The following is a 13859-nucleotide window of genomic DNA, read 5'->3' as shown; positions in this document are numbered from 1 at the left end:
CTGCTGGGACATGTGAGGAGATGGCGGAATCCTCCGGTGTACGGACCGCTGGTGGAGCTGTCGACAATGGAGGAAAGACATTTGATCATCACCTACAGGTTTGACCGTGCCACAATCCAGGAACTGTGTGCCCAGTTGGAGCCAGACCTGATGTAAGCAATCCGCCATCCCACAGGGATCCCCCTCAAGTGCAGGTGCTGTCAGTGCTCCGTTTCCTTGCAAGTGGGTCATTTCAAACAGCAGTGGCCATGGCATCAGGGATGTCCCAGCCTATGTTTTCCAACGTGTTGTCCAGAGTGTTGTCTGCCCTGCTGAAACACATGCGGAGCTACATCGTTTCCCTCAGGTGGAGGATTTGCCTACAGTTAAAGGTGACTTCTATGCCCTTGGACATATCCCCAACATCATAGGTGCCATTGATGGGACCCATGTAGCTCCGGTCCCCCCCCCACAGGAGTGAACAGGTGTACAGGAACCGGAAGAGTTATCATTCGATGAATGTACAGATGGTATGTTTGGCAGACCAGTACATCTCCCAGGTAAATGCTATGTTCCCTGGCTCTGTGCATGACGCCTACATCCTGCGGAATAGCAGCATCCCTTATGTGATGGGTCAACTCCAGAGGCACCAGGTGTAGCTATTAGGAGACTCTGGTTACCCCAACCTGTCATGGCTACTGACCCCAGTGAGGAATCCCAGGACCAGGGCAGAGGAACCTTACAATGAGGCCCAGGGGCGGACTAGGAGGGTGATCGAACGCACCTTCGGCCTCCTGAAGGCCAGGTTCAGGTGCCTCCATATGACAGGTGGTTCCGTATTCTACTCACCAAGGAAGGTGTGACACATCATCGTGGCATGCTGTATGCTTCACAACTTGGCTTTGCGATGACAGGTGCCTTTTCTGCAGGAGGATGGTCCAGATGACGGTGTTGTGGCAACTCAGGAGCCTGTGGACAGTGATGAGGAGGAAGCAGAGGAAGAAGACATTGACAACAGGGACTCAGTTATCCAGCAATATTTCCAGTGACACACAGGTGAGAACACATTCCTGCCTACTACAAGTACTTTCACACTTCTACCTCTATCCTGTCTGTTGATTTCAACCAGTATATGGTAACTGAGTTGTACATTTCCCTTACGGGATCACAGGTGTGGTTTCCAACGTGTGTCATTTGCTTAGATTCCTCCTGTACTTGAGATGTGTGACATAGGTATGTTGACATTACATTTGAAAACGCATTTTGTCACTGTCATTGCTAATGCACATTTTCGAAATCACAGACTGACTCCAGATTGTTTTTTGCTTCAAGGGTGTTTATTGAAGTGCTCAATATTGGAGGGGCGTTGTAAAATGGTGAGGGGTGATGGTGGAGGAATGTCCATGGCAGAGTCCAGTCTATTAGTCTCACAGGTGCATTGCCCATATGGGCATAGGAAGTGGAGCTGGTGCAGTTCCAATATGGACAGGGTTACAAAGTAGGACAGTAGGATGACAATCAGGGTGGTCTAATTTCTTGGCGGGGGTCTTGGCATCGTGCTCTGTCTTGTTCCTGGATCTCAGGGACCGTTTGCGGGGTGGTTCTCCCCCTGCAGGGGGTGGGGTGCTGGTGTGGTGGTCCTGTGGGGGGCGGCCTGGGCACTAGTGCTGGCGGAGATGGTGGGCAGTTCTTCATCCATGCTAGTGTCAGGGGCCCCTTGGAGTGCCACAGTGTCCCTCCTGGTGTTAAGTATCTCCTTCAGCACCCCTACGATGGTGTCCAGGGCGGAGATGATGGTTCTGAGTTCCTCCCTGAACCCCAAATACGTTTCCTCCTGCAGCCGCTGGCTCTCCTGAAACTTGGCCAGGACCGTTGCCATCGTCTCCTGGGAGTGGTGGTATGCTCCCATGATGGAGGAGAGGGCCTCGTGGAGAGTGGGTTCCCTAGGCCTGTCCTCCCCCTGTCGCACAGCAGCCCTCCCAGTTCCCCTGTGTTCCTGGGCCTCCGTCCCCTGGACCGTGTGCCCAATACCACTGCCCCCAGGTCCCTGTTGTTGTTGGGGTGGTGGGTTATCCTGGGTTCCCTGTAGTGGTGGACACACAGCTGATTGACGTGTCCTGGGGACGGAGGTATGGGCCCGCCGGGTGGGTGCTGTGCTGGTGTTACCAGAGGGTGGAAGGTCTGTGGTGGCCTGTGACTGGGTGTGGGGAACCGACTGTCCAGAGGCCCACGATGGTCCGGGCTGGTCATCTAGATCGAGTTGGACAGAGCTGCTGTCATCACTGTGGGCCTCTTCTATGGGTGGGGTGGAGATATCTGGACCCTCCTGTCTGGTGACGTTGGGTAGTGGTCCTGCAGGGGTGTAAAAGCATGATAATTGCATCTGTGTGTGTCATGGTGGGCAATGGGTGGGTGACCGGGTTCCCCAGTGCTAGCATTCCTGTGTGGGGGCTTGTGTAATGATGGTTGAGGGGGTGTTATGGGTATGTGCAGTGGGCATGCTTTAGTGATGGGTGTCCATGCTTTGTTGTGTCATGCAGGGCTTGGTGTTGTGATGGGTGGTTTGTGTTATTAGTACATTTGTGAGGAGTTGGAGTGATAGGGGTGGGGGCGAGGGTGGGGGTCTGTGATAGCATGCAGGTAGGGTGGGGGATATGATAGTTAAGATCTGACTTACCAGAGTCCATTCCTCCACCGACTCCTGCGAGGCCCTCAGGATGCAGAATAGTCAAGACCTGCTCCTCCCATGTTGTTAGCTGTGGGGGAGGAGGTGGGGGTCCGCCGCCAGTCCGCTGTCCCGCGATGTTGTGTCTTGAGACCAAGGAACGCACCTTCCCCCGTAGGTCATTCCACCTCTTCCTGATGTCGTCCCGATTTCTTGGGTGCTGTCCCACTGTGTTGACCCTGTCGACTATTCTTCGCCATAGCTCCATCATCCTAGCTATGGAGGTGTGCTGCACCTGTGATCCAAATAGCTGTGGCTCTACCCGGTCGAGAACCTTGGGTGTCTTTGCCGTGCCATGGGGTGGTGTAGGTGATGTGTGGGGTGGTGTATGTGGTGATAAGTGTGGTGATATGTAGTGGTGTGTGGTGTTTTGTATGTGGAAGTAGTGTGGGTGATGGTGTTGAGTGCCTATGGCTGCTAGTTTGTGGATGGTGGTGTCTCTCTCTGGCCTTCTTTCATAATTTTTGGTCGTAGGGGTTTGTGGGTGATGTGTGTGTGTGTTTTATATTGTATTCAGTGTGTGGGAGTGGTGTGTGTATGTGTATCAGGTGTGTGTATTTCGAATTGTCCAATGTGGCTGTGTTTTGTAAGAGTGTGTGTACTTTGAGCGCGGCGGTGTGCACCGCCAATGGAATACCGCGGTTGAAAGACCGCCATGTGGATTCGTGTGTCCTGATAGCATGGGCGTATTTCTGTTGGTGTGACGGTGGAGGTTTTGTTTTCGCCAGTTTATCACTGACCTTTGGTGTGGCGGACTTGTGTAGGTGTCTAAATTTTGTCGGATTTCGGGATGTGGGTCGTAATAGCTGTGGCCGCGGCTGTGTGTTGGCGGTCTTCTGCACAGCGGTAAGCGGCTTTTACCGCCAATGTTGTAATGACCCCCATACTCTTGTATATAACAAAAAGAAAATTGAGGTGGTGACAACAAAGATGAAAATGGCACACCCAACAAGGGCCACGCATTTATAACAGAACAAAATGATAGAGGATTGGGGAATATCCTAAGATTTACATATCTCTGCAAAGAGAGAAAAAAATAAATTTGCGTTCAAACAATTCCAGGGCTGGCTGTGTCTATGGGATCAGTCATGTGAGAGTGTGTACATCTCCAGATGGATCCACATACAGGAAAGTTTTGTTTCTGTAGGTAACCTTGAAGCAATGAATGAAAAAGGTCATAATGAGCCCCCAAAGTGTGTAACACATGACAAAGGCTGAGAAAGTATTTCCATTGTTTAGATGTAGCTGTTGAACCATCCTGCACAATAAAAATCTTTCTGTCGGACCACACAACCTTTCTCTAGGATTTAGCCTCATTGAATACTTTCAAAAGGTCAGTAAATTCCAAAAACAAAGTGAATACTCATTGAGGTATAGTATTTGGAACAGAAGCAAAGGGGCCTTGACCCAGTTTGTGTGCTCACTGTATATTTAAGTTCATGGAAAAAAGAAGATCCAATAACTGTGGTAAAAAAGATGCAATGAAGGAGACAGGATTTTCTCTCTCCATTTCCTATGGAAGATCATAAATACACAGATTATTGTGTGCATTGCTATTTTCAAAATCCTCTGAGTGTTTTTTAAATGAAGAACCCCTCTTTCCAAAACTGCAATCTTGTTAGTTTCATCCTGTAGAACACTGACGTTACTCCACCTTCTCCATAACAGACTACTTCTCATCAAGACTTTGAATGCGCTTATTGGTCTCTCCAAAAAAATGGATGAAGGGCTCTTATTTCTTCCAACAAAATCACCATTTTAAATGGGAGAGGGTGTTTTCTTAGGAGACAGGGGATCTTGCTTGAGTCTTTTATTTGTAGAGGATGACACATATTTTTTCATTTGGGTAATGGGTGCAGATGATGAGCCAGATGTAGCAGAATGTGCCGTGTTGTCTGAGGGAGTGGAATATTCCATGAATCGCTTACTGGAAACCAGGTGCAAATCTGAACATTTATATGACTGCCCTTCAGAGGGGAAATCACACTTCCTCAATCTGCCTATACAACAACTCTGGAAAAAATCAGAAACATTTTAATAGACAAGCCTTGAAAAGTTTGGGGAGAGTAAAGTGGAAAACCTCCTCAGATACATAGCAGCCACCAATACAAACTGCCCTCAATAAAATGATACCTTGACTTCAGAAAAGGGAGTGACTCCATTATTTGAGTGCTAGGGAACAAATTTGGGAGTACACATTAGAGAGGTTCATCCCAATGAGTAAATAACATGATGCTAATGATCCAGTGCAGGAGCCTTGATGAAGCTTCCAGAAGAATATTGAAGGAAACAGTCATAAGAAGTGTCAAAAACAATTTGACCCTAGGAGCATCAACTAGGCAAAATATAAGTAGCAAGGTGAGAGAAAAAAAAGTAAAACATTCAGGCAGGCACATTAAACATTGCAGCAGAAATCTTCTCAGCGGTCAGACAGAATCCAAAATGATAGTTGCACTGTGAAGTGCGGCATTACTGGTGGAAAACAAATCAGTGTTAGGCAATGTTAAGGTACCTGCTCTGGAGTCGCTCCCATCCAGTCAGCATCAGGAGATTATAAACATGTTTTACCCAGTTGGAATTGGAGAAAAACCTCAGTTATTTGACTCTGTGCACCATTGTGGTGAGGCGTCCCTTGCCAGAAGGCCATCTTAAGTGGCGCTCAAGCCAACCCTGTGAAGGAAGTTTTGTCGACTGTCCTCAAGTAAATGTCTTTTCAGATTAAATTATATTCTATAAAAAGTATTTCTTTCCCAACGTCCCCTGTGCTACATTGGACTATAGAGTGATTTTCCAAAGTTACTGCACCATTCACACCTGGGTCACCCAGGATTAGATTTAATCATGCAGGTCAGTGTGTGAATTCACAGAAAATGTTTGTTAATACTCATAATATAGACAGTATGGTTCAAGGGATCATACAATGTATATATCAACCACCCCCATGCACTCACCCACCTGTGAATTCCACACAGACCTTATCATGAGTGGCCTGAGAAACAGGACAGTATTTTCAAATCCACAAATGTAACAATGCCAGGCTTCAAGTAACTTCATAAGACCATAAAACCCAGCACATTAGTGCTTACTGCTCAATAATCAATTAGGATGAAATTATGGCAAAGTTGGGGTCTGATTCCCACTGTATTCTTTTTTTTACATCAGACATTCACCCAGGGATTTCGGCTCCTTCCAGGAGCTGAAATCTATATTTGAAAGTAAACAGATCTGCTCTGTTCCCATAGATCTCATAATTCAGATGGGGGCAGTAGCTGCTGTTAGGGGCAACATTAGAATTGTGACCCCTCACATTGAGGCTCTGAGTGTCACATTGAATAGTTTATCTACAACTAGAGACAAACTCTGTATTAACAACAGACATCTCAATAGAGCAAATCCCATTTTTATTAGTTTATTTTTCAGATTTATTAACATTTCACTTCACAATTGCAACTTAACCTTTTCTAAAATAGACATTGTTCATAAATCAAATTATAATTGTTAGAATATGCACCCTGTCAAAACAGGGAAACAATCCTAGTCAGGGAAAGTCAAATACACACTATAAATGTATCTGTGCTCATCCTCTGGTAGCTTGGCACAGAGCAGGCAGGCTAAACTTAGGAGACAATGTGTGAAGTAATTGTGCCACACTTAAAACAGTAAAACAGTGAAAACACAAAGCAAAATATTCTACACCAGTTTAGCAAAATAGAGCTCAATTTAAGGATCAAAAGAAGACCAAAACAACAAATATCCAAAAAGTAGAAGTTGGGATATACATTTTTAAAGAACATCCACAATTATAGTCCTTAGAACCATAAAGTGCCAACCAGGGCTGTCTGGTTGCACGAAACTGGGGCAAATTTGAAAAGTCTAGACAACCGGGATGGTGCACAAGTCAGATACAAGGACTAATCTTGTCCCTCTGAAAAAGTACCTTTTAGCTGGAGGATATGTTGACGTCAGCGACCTGATGCAAAAAGCAGAGGAGGAGATGCCCAGGCAATGTTTTGGTTCTGGTCTGTGCAGTCGGTGAACCCTTGGCGATGAAGGTGAAGCATTGTCATCAAGCTGCACAGTCGGAGATGCAACGGTGATGCTTTGGTGCTGGGCATAATGTATCAATTCCGAGCCATGTAGCAGGTGCAAGGATATGCTCACTCTCAGTTACAATGCGTTGGGGAGAGATGCTGCGGTTCTGATCGGTGCAGAGATGGCGATGTATGGATTTTTGTAGAAACAGCTGCAGAACCCACTTCCTTGTGCCCAGGACTGGACTGGCACCACTTGCCAAATTAGGACCCACAGATGGCTGAGTCCAGAGGCTGTAGCAGCGGTGAGTGAAGTCTTTGATGTCCTTGAGACTGCAGAACAGGAGGCAAACCAGCAAGTCCTTGGAGTCACTTTGGTTCTAGGGATGTAGAGATGGAGGTTGAGCCCTTCTCACTCCCAGGCAAGGAGGGTAGCAGGCAACAGGGCAGAAGTCCAGCAAAGTAAAGCAGAGACCAGAAGAGTGACAGTTCCTTCAGCAACACAGCTGCCCTTCTTCCTGGTGGAATTTCCTCAGGTCCAAATGTCTACTGAGTTGATGATGTCTGGGGTCCAGTGCTTATACCCAGTTGTGGCTTTGAAATCTGAGAATTTCAAAGAGAAAATAGTTTGAAATGCCCATGGTCCCTGCCCCTCCTGCCCTGGATGCAGATTTACTACAGGGGGATGTGAAGCTCTTTGTGTGGGGACTGGCACAGTCCATTCAGGTGTACGTATCAGCCTCCCTCCTATCTTGCCCAGGATGACCCATCAGGATGCTAATGGCTCATCAGGATGAGGATGGCCCATCAGGCACACCTAAGCCTCCTTTGTGTGTGGCTGTCTGGAAGGAATTCACATAGCCCATCTGTCACTCACCCATATGTGTATTCAGAGACAGTAAGAGACACAGAACAGCTAAAGTAAGAAAATGCCAACTTTCTAAAAGTGGCATTTTCAGACTTGCAACTTAAAATCTAACCTTACCAGATATTGTGATTTTAGATTGTAAGGCCAGAGACACAGAACTCAAAATGCCTATATTTCCTAATTGGAATTATAACGTGTAATTAGGTAATCCCAATGTTAACCTATGGGAGCGATAGGCCTTGCTGTATAGAAAAACAAATGTAATAGTTTTTCACAACCAGGACATGTAAAACTAATAAGTACATGTTAAACATTTTAAATGCACTGCACCCTGCCATTGGGAGTGTCCAGGGCCTACCTTGGGCGTGACATATGAGAGGAAGGTTTAGGTCTGGCAAGAGGGTTAACTTCCAGGTCAACATAGCAGTTTAAAACTCTAGATATAGGGTCTGCAGTGGCAGGGCTGAGAAATGTTTAGATGGCTACTAAAGGTGGTGGCACAGTCAGTGTTGCAGCATAGTAGTAGCATTTAATTTACAGGCCCTGGACACATATAGTACAATTTACTAGGGACTTATAAATAAATTAAATATGCCAATTGTGGATATGCCAATGGTACCATGATTTCAGGAGAGAGCACATGCAATTTAGCACTGGTTTGCAGTGGTAAAGTGCTCAAAGTCCTAAAGTCAGCATAAATGAATTCAGCAAAAAGTAGAGAGGAAACACAACAAAATGTCTCGGGATGACCCTGCAGAAAGGGACAGGTCTAACACAACCCTCCTCCAGCCTAAAGCCAGGGTAGACTAATCAAAACCTTAATGGGATTCGCTGCCTAGGCAACAGAATGTAGTCAAAGGCCCACTACTGCAGGGACACTTGTCATTTCTACATCCCTCTGAATCCATTTAGATCCCCCTGTTTATGCCATCCTGAGCCACTGAATTGACCCATGGAGAACCCTTTTCCTCATCTGTGGACTACATCTGTGAAGCATCTGACCTTAATTTGCTCATGGATACATCCCAGTAGGCAGACCACCAGAGCCAAACAAAGTGATATGGTTCATTCAACCCCTTTGGTCTGACTTCTGCCCCCAACCAAAGAAAAGCTGTGTTCAAAAGGACAACAACCAACAGATGTCATTGACAGCTATCAATGTCAACAACCAGGCCCGTGGCCATTCAGGAGCCTCTGATCTCTGTGATTTCTTGGAGTGTGGGTGGGGGGCATAGCTCCAGATGCCTTGTACCCTTTTTCTACTCTACCTCCCAAAAGTTCAGGGGTGGTATCCTGAATTTGGCCGCTCGGCCTATGGTCTGTACCCTACGGGCTGAACAGGAGACAAAGGTGGCATCTCCCTCACTCTACTCCTCCATCATGGAGTTCTTTACCATCCAATTTGGAGTAGTACCCCCAGAAAACTGAACTATTAGGGCACCTGTGACGGTTGCCCTTCCCAGTAACCCTGACAGTGGGGGCAACTCATTCCACAAGTGGCAGTTTCTGGGCATTAGGGGACTAACTATGACCCTCCTCCGGGTCACCAACCCCAACCCACAGGCGGGAAACCAAAGCCATAATGCAGAAAAAGTCCTGTCCATGGGCCGGTGTCATCCTACACACCTGGCTTGTGTGCTGCTCTGGGTAAAGTAGCCTTTCCAATATCATTGTGGGAAATTACCCTCTCAATAGGGTCACCCCCAAACTTTGTTGCCTTCCTCCTACTGCTTTTTGCTGGATTTTTGCTTGTTGACCTAAGGACTCTATGCACTTTACCACTGCTAACCAGTGCTAAAGTGCTTGGGCTCTCTCTATAAAGCATGATTTGATTGGCATGTACCTGATTGACATATTTAATTTACATGGAAGTCCCTTTTAGAGTGGTAACAATATACTGTACACAGGGCATGTAAATTAAATACTACGAGTGGGCATGCAGCACTTATTGTGGCACCCACTTAAGTAGTGTAGGAAAGTACCATCTTATTGGCATGGTTACCCCCACTTGTTGCCTGCTATCAGTATGCTTTGACTGTTTTCACTTGGATCATGTTAACCAGGATCCCAGTGGTTGTGCTCTCTCCCTCTAAATTTAGTTGCCTAGGATTTTGCACACCCCACAATTGGCATACTGGTGCGCCCTTATAAGTCCCTAGTATATGGTACTTAGGTACCCAGGCAATTGGGGCACCAGGAGTTCCCCATGGACTGCAGCATCTATTGTGCCACCCATAGGAGCCCATGCAAAATCTGTCTGTAGGCCTGCCATTACAGCCTGTGTGAAAAGGTGCATGTGCCCTTTCACTACAGGTCACTGCACCAATTCACTGTGAGTCACCCCTATGGAGGCCCTCGTAGCCCACTGGGCAAGGTGCAGGTTCATGTGTGTGATGGCACCCCTGCATGAACAGTGGTACCTCTATAAACTCCATCTCCATTTAACTGTACTTATTAATTGCAGGGAAGCCATTTTACTTGTGTACTGGACACATAATAGTAACACCGATCCTGGGCATGTTTGGTATCAAACATGTCAGAATCATACCCCAATACTGTTGCCAGTAGTGGTTGTCTGATTCCATGCAGTCTGGGGGCTTCTTAGAGGACCCCCAAGTATTGTTCCTCTCAGTCTTCCAGGGTTTTGCAAGCAAACCGCGCTGCTTCCACCCTCCAGATGGGTTTCTGTCCTCCCAATGCTTGACCAGCTCAAGCGGGGAAGGAATAAGAAGGATTTCCTGTGGGAGACGGAGGCAACACCCTCTCCCCTTGGACATGGGTATGACATGGCTTAAGAGGGGTATCCTCCCCAACCCATCGCCATGCTTTGAAGGGCACATTTGGTGCCCTCCTTCAATAAACTGGTTTGAACCAGTCCAGGAACCCCGTCCCTTCAGCCTGAAGGCAACGTCCCACAGCCATGTTAACTTGGCATCCAAAACCTCTTGCCAAGCCTTAACCTCCCCTTTTAATACATATTTCAACCCTAAAGTAGGGCAGGGTGCAGTGTCATTAAAAGGTAGGACATGTACATTTTAGTTTTACATGTCCTAGTAGTGAAAATCTCCCAAATTCTTTCCCTCACTTCTAAGAGGCCTACCTGTCCCATTGTGTAACGTTGGTGATTCCTTTTTAAAATTAATACGTTGTAATTCCTAAAGCAGAGGTGGTAGATATGTCATGTTTTGTATTTATGAACTTGCAAAAATAAACCCTCTTAAATGGTAAAGTCAGATTTATTTTTACAAGTTTGAAAATGCCATTTTTAAAAAGTTGGCATTTTCCGGCCCATAGCCCTCTGTGCCTGTAACCTGCTTTAGGTCACATGACTGGGTGTACTTAACATTTGGGACTTCGTGAATTCACCCCACACACTTACTCAATAGTGGGATTAGCAGAGCCTGAATGAGCCATTAACTGACTTGATGGGGGCAGAGATAAGCACAGCCCCACTTGCAACTGAATAGGCTGGGCTCTGCCACTACACAATAGGCTTAACAACCCTGTATTGTCAGTGCAGCCAACTAGGAGCCCATGCAATGGAGGCAGGAAATTCCTGGTACTTCAGAGAACCCTTCTGGAAACTAATTCCAACTTCTAGGAGAAGTGCAGCAGGGTATAAAAAGAGGGCTCTCAGACCTGCTTCTCAGTTTACTACTGGACCTGTGGAAGGACTCTCAGAGGACTGCCTGTTGTGACCTGCTGTGCACTCTGCCAGGCTGCTGCTGTACATGGAAGGACTACTTTGCTGCCTGGAACCTGCTTAGACCTTCACAGATCAGCCCTGCTGCTGAGCCCTGCATCACCACCTACACCGAGGACTCCAGAACTGACTCCAAGACTAGTTCAGCTGGTCTCCAGTTTTGAGCCGCAAGCATATAATAGGTTTCCGCAATCTTCAACCTGCACCTGGATCCAACCTGAGTAAGTCTTGCAACCCTAAGAGGTCTCCATCCACTCCTGAACCCTTGGTTGTGGTGCTAAATGTACCCATGTGACCATTTTCTAAAATTGAGGACTTGCTATTTTGAACCTTAAACTTTAGAAATTCATACCTCTGGTGGCTTTAGTATATGGATTTTGATGGTTTGGCAGCCAAATATTTTATTAAAATGTTGCTTGACCAGAGTTCACACCTCAGTCAACCAAGAACTTAATTTCTTACATTGGTGTTCAACGGTGTGGATCAGTCAATCAATCAATACATCTGGATTTATAAAGCACTGCTACTCATTTGATAGGATATTCAGGTGCTTGCAGACTCCAGAGGCTTATTCGAACAGCCAGGTTTTGAGAGGCCTTCAGAATACCGGAAGTGAGGTGATGGTCAAGAAGCGTGTGGGGAGGCTGTTCCAGGTTTTCTCAGAGCGTATTTTTCTCTATGATTGTTGGAAGTTCAGGTGGTGGTTAATGTACGCTGGTCCTTGGTTGTGCAGAGCCTTGTGTGTGTAGGTCAGCAGCTTGAAATGGCATCTTTTCTGTACAGGGATCCAGTGTAGTTGCATGAGGTGGGGTGTGATGTACGTTCATTGGGGAAGGCTGAGGATGAGTCAGGCTGCAACATTCTGTATGGTCTGAAGTCTCTGTAGGAGGTGCACGGCGATTCCTACATAGAGGACATTGCCGTAGTCCAATCGGATAGTAACAAGGCTTGTGGCACGGTGCATCTTGTGTGTAGAGGTAGTCACTTGGAGATCTTACGTAGCATGCACAAAGTGAGGAAGCAGGCGTAGGAGACAGCATTGATCTGTGATTTCATGGTGAGCTTGTTGTCAAGGATGATTCTGAAGTTTCTGGTGTGGTCGGAGGGAGTGGGTCTGGATCCTATGTCTGATGGCTGCCAGGAGTCATTCCATGTGTTGGTGCTGTTGCCAAAGATCACTACTTCTGTCTTGTCTGTGTTCAACTACAGGCAGTTGTTCTTCATCCAATCAGTGATGCTTGTAATGCATCTGTGGAAGCTGTTTCTGGTGGTGGAGGGGTCGTTGGTGAGTGAGAGGATAAGTTTGGTGTTGTCTGCATAGGGAATTATGTTGAGACTGTGGGATCTGATAATGTTGGCCAGAGGGGTCATAGATGTGTTGAAGAGCATGGGGCTGAAGGATGAGCCCTGGGGGACACCACAGGTGAACTTCTTGGGATCAGAGATGAAAGGTGGGAAGTAGATCTTCTGGGTTCTTCTGGTGGGGAAGGAGGTGATCCCTATGAGTATGTCCCCATGGAGGCCTATATTGTGGATTGTTTTGAGCAACATGTTCTGAAATAAAGTGTTAAAGGCTGCAGAGAGGTCAATGAGGATCAAAGCTGCTGTTTGTCCTTGGTCGGGGAGGGTTTGGATGTTGTCTGTAGCTGCGATCAGGGCAGTTTTGGTGCTGGGATTGCAGCAGAAGCCGGATTGGGAGGGATCATGTAGTTTGTTCTGCTCCAGGCATGTCATGAGTTGCTTGTTGATGATCTTTTCCAGTACCTTCACTGGCAATGGGAGCAGGGAAAATTGGCCAGTAGTTTTTGGGTTTGCTGAAGTCAGTGGTTTTTTTGGAGTCGTGGTCTGACTTTGGCCTGTTTCCAGGCATCAGGAAATGTTGAGGTGTTGATAGAGGTGTTGAACAGGGTGGTGAGTTCCTGGCCGATCCTTTGGTTTCCAAGGTTGAAGATGTAGTGTGGGCATGGGTATATGGGAGCTTCTGGGTGGATGGATTTCATGGTGGAGGTGATGTCCTGGGTGGAGTGGATGTTCTAGGTGGTCAGTATATGGTTTGTGTCTATTACGATGGAGGCATATCTGTTGCAGAAGTCCATAGATGTGGGTTGGGGTTCAAAGTTTCTGTATATAGTTGTGAAATAGTAATGGAAGGAGTGGGCAAAGTTGTCACACAGCTCCTGGGAGGGTGTGATGTTCTTTTCGCTGGCTGCTGGGTTGGAGAGTTCTTTAACAATGTTGAAAAGCTCCTTGGTATTCTTGGTGCTGGTTTTGTTGCATGTGACAAGGGCTGTCTTATTTGTTTTCCTCAGCAGGTGGCGGTACAGGTTATTGGAGGTCTTGAAGGTTGCTCTGTCGGAGGTGTCCCTGCTGGTGCTCCTTTTCCTCTCCAGCAGTTTGCTGTCACCTGTTCTTAGTTATTGGGTGTACCAGCTTGCTTTTTTTTATGATTTTGTGCTGGATGTTGATCTTGAAATGGATGACACTGTTGGTGCAATTGATGATCCAGGCGTTGAAGTTTTCACGCTTTGCTTGAGGTTGGGGGCAGTAGCGGGT

Source organism: Pleurodeles waltl, chromosome 11 (assembly GCF_031143425.1).
Source record: "Pleurodeles waltl isolate 20211129_DDA chromosome 11, aPleWal1.hap1.20221129, whole genome shotgun sequence".
Classification (NCBI taxonomy): domain Eukaryota; kingdom Metazoa; phylum Chordata; class Amphibia; order Caudata; family Salamandridae; genus Pleurodeles; species Pleurodeles waltl.
The sequence above is the reverse complement of the archived record's forward strand: the minus strand, read 5'-3'. Positions refer to the sequence as shown.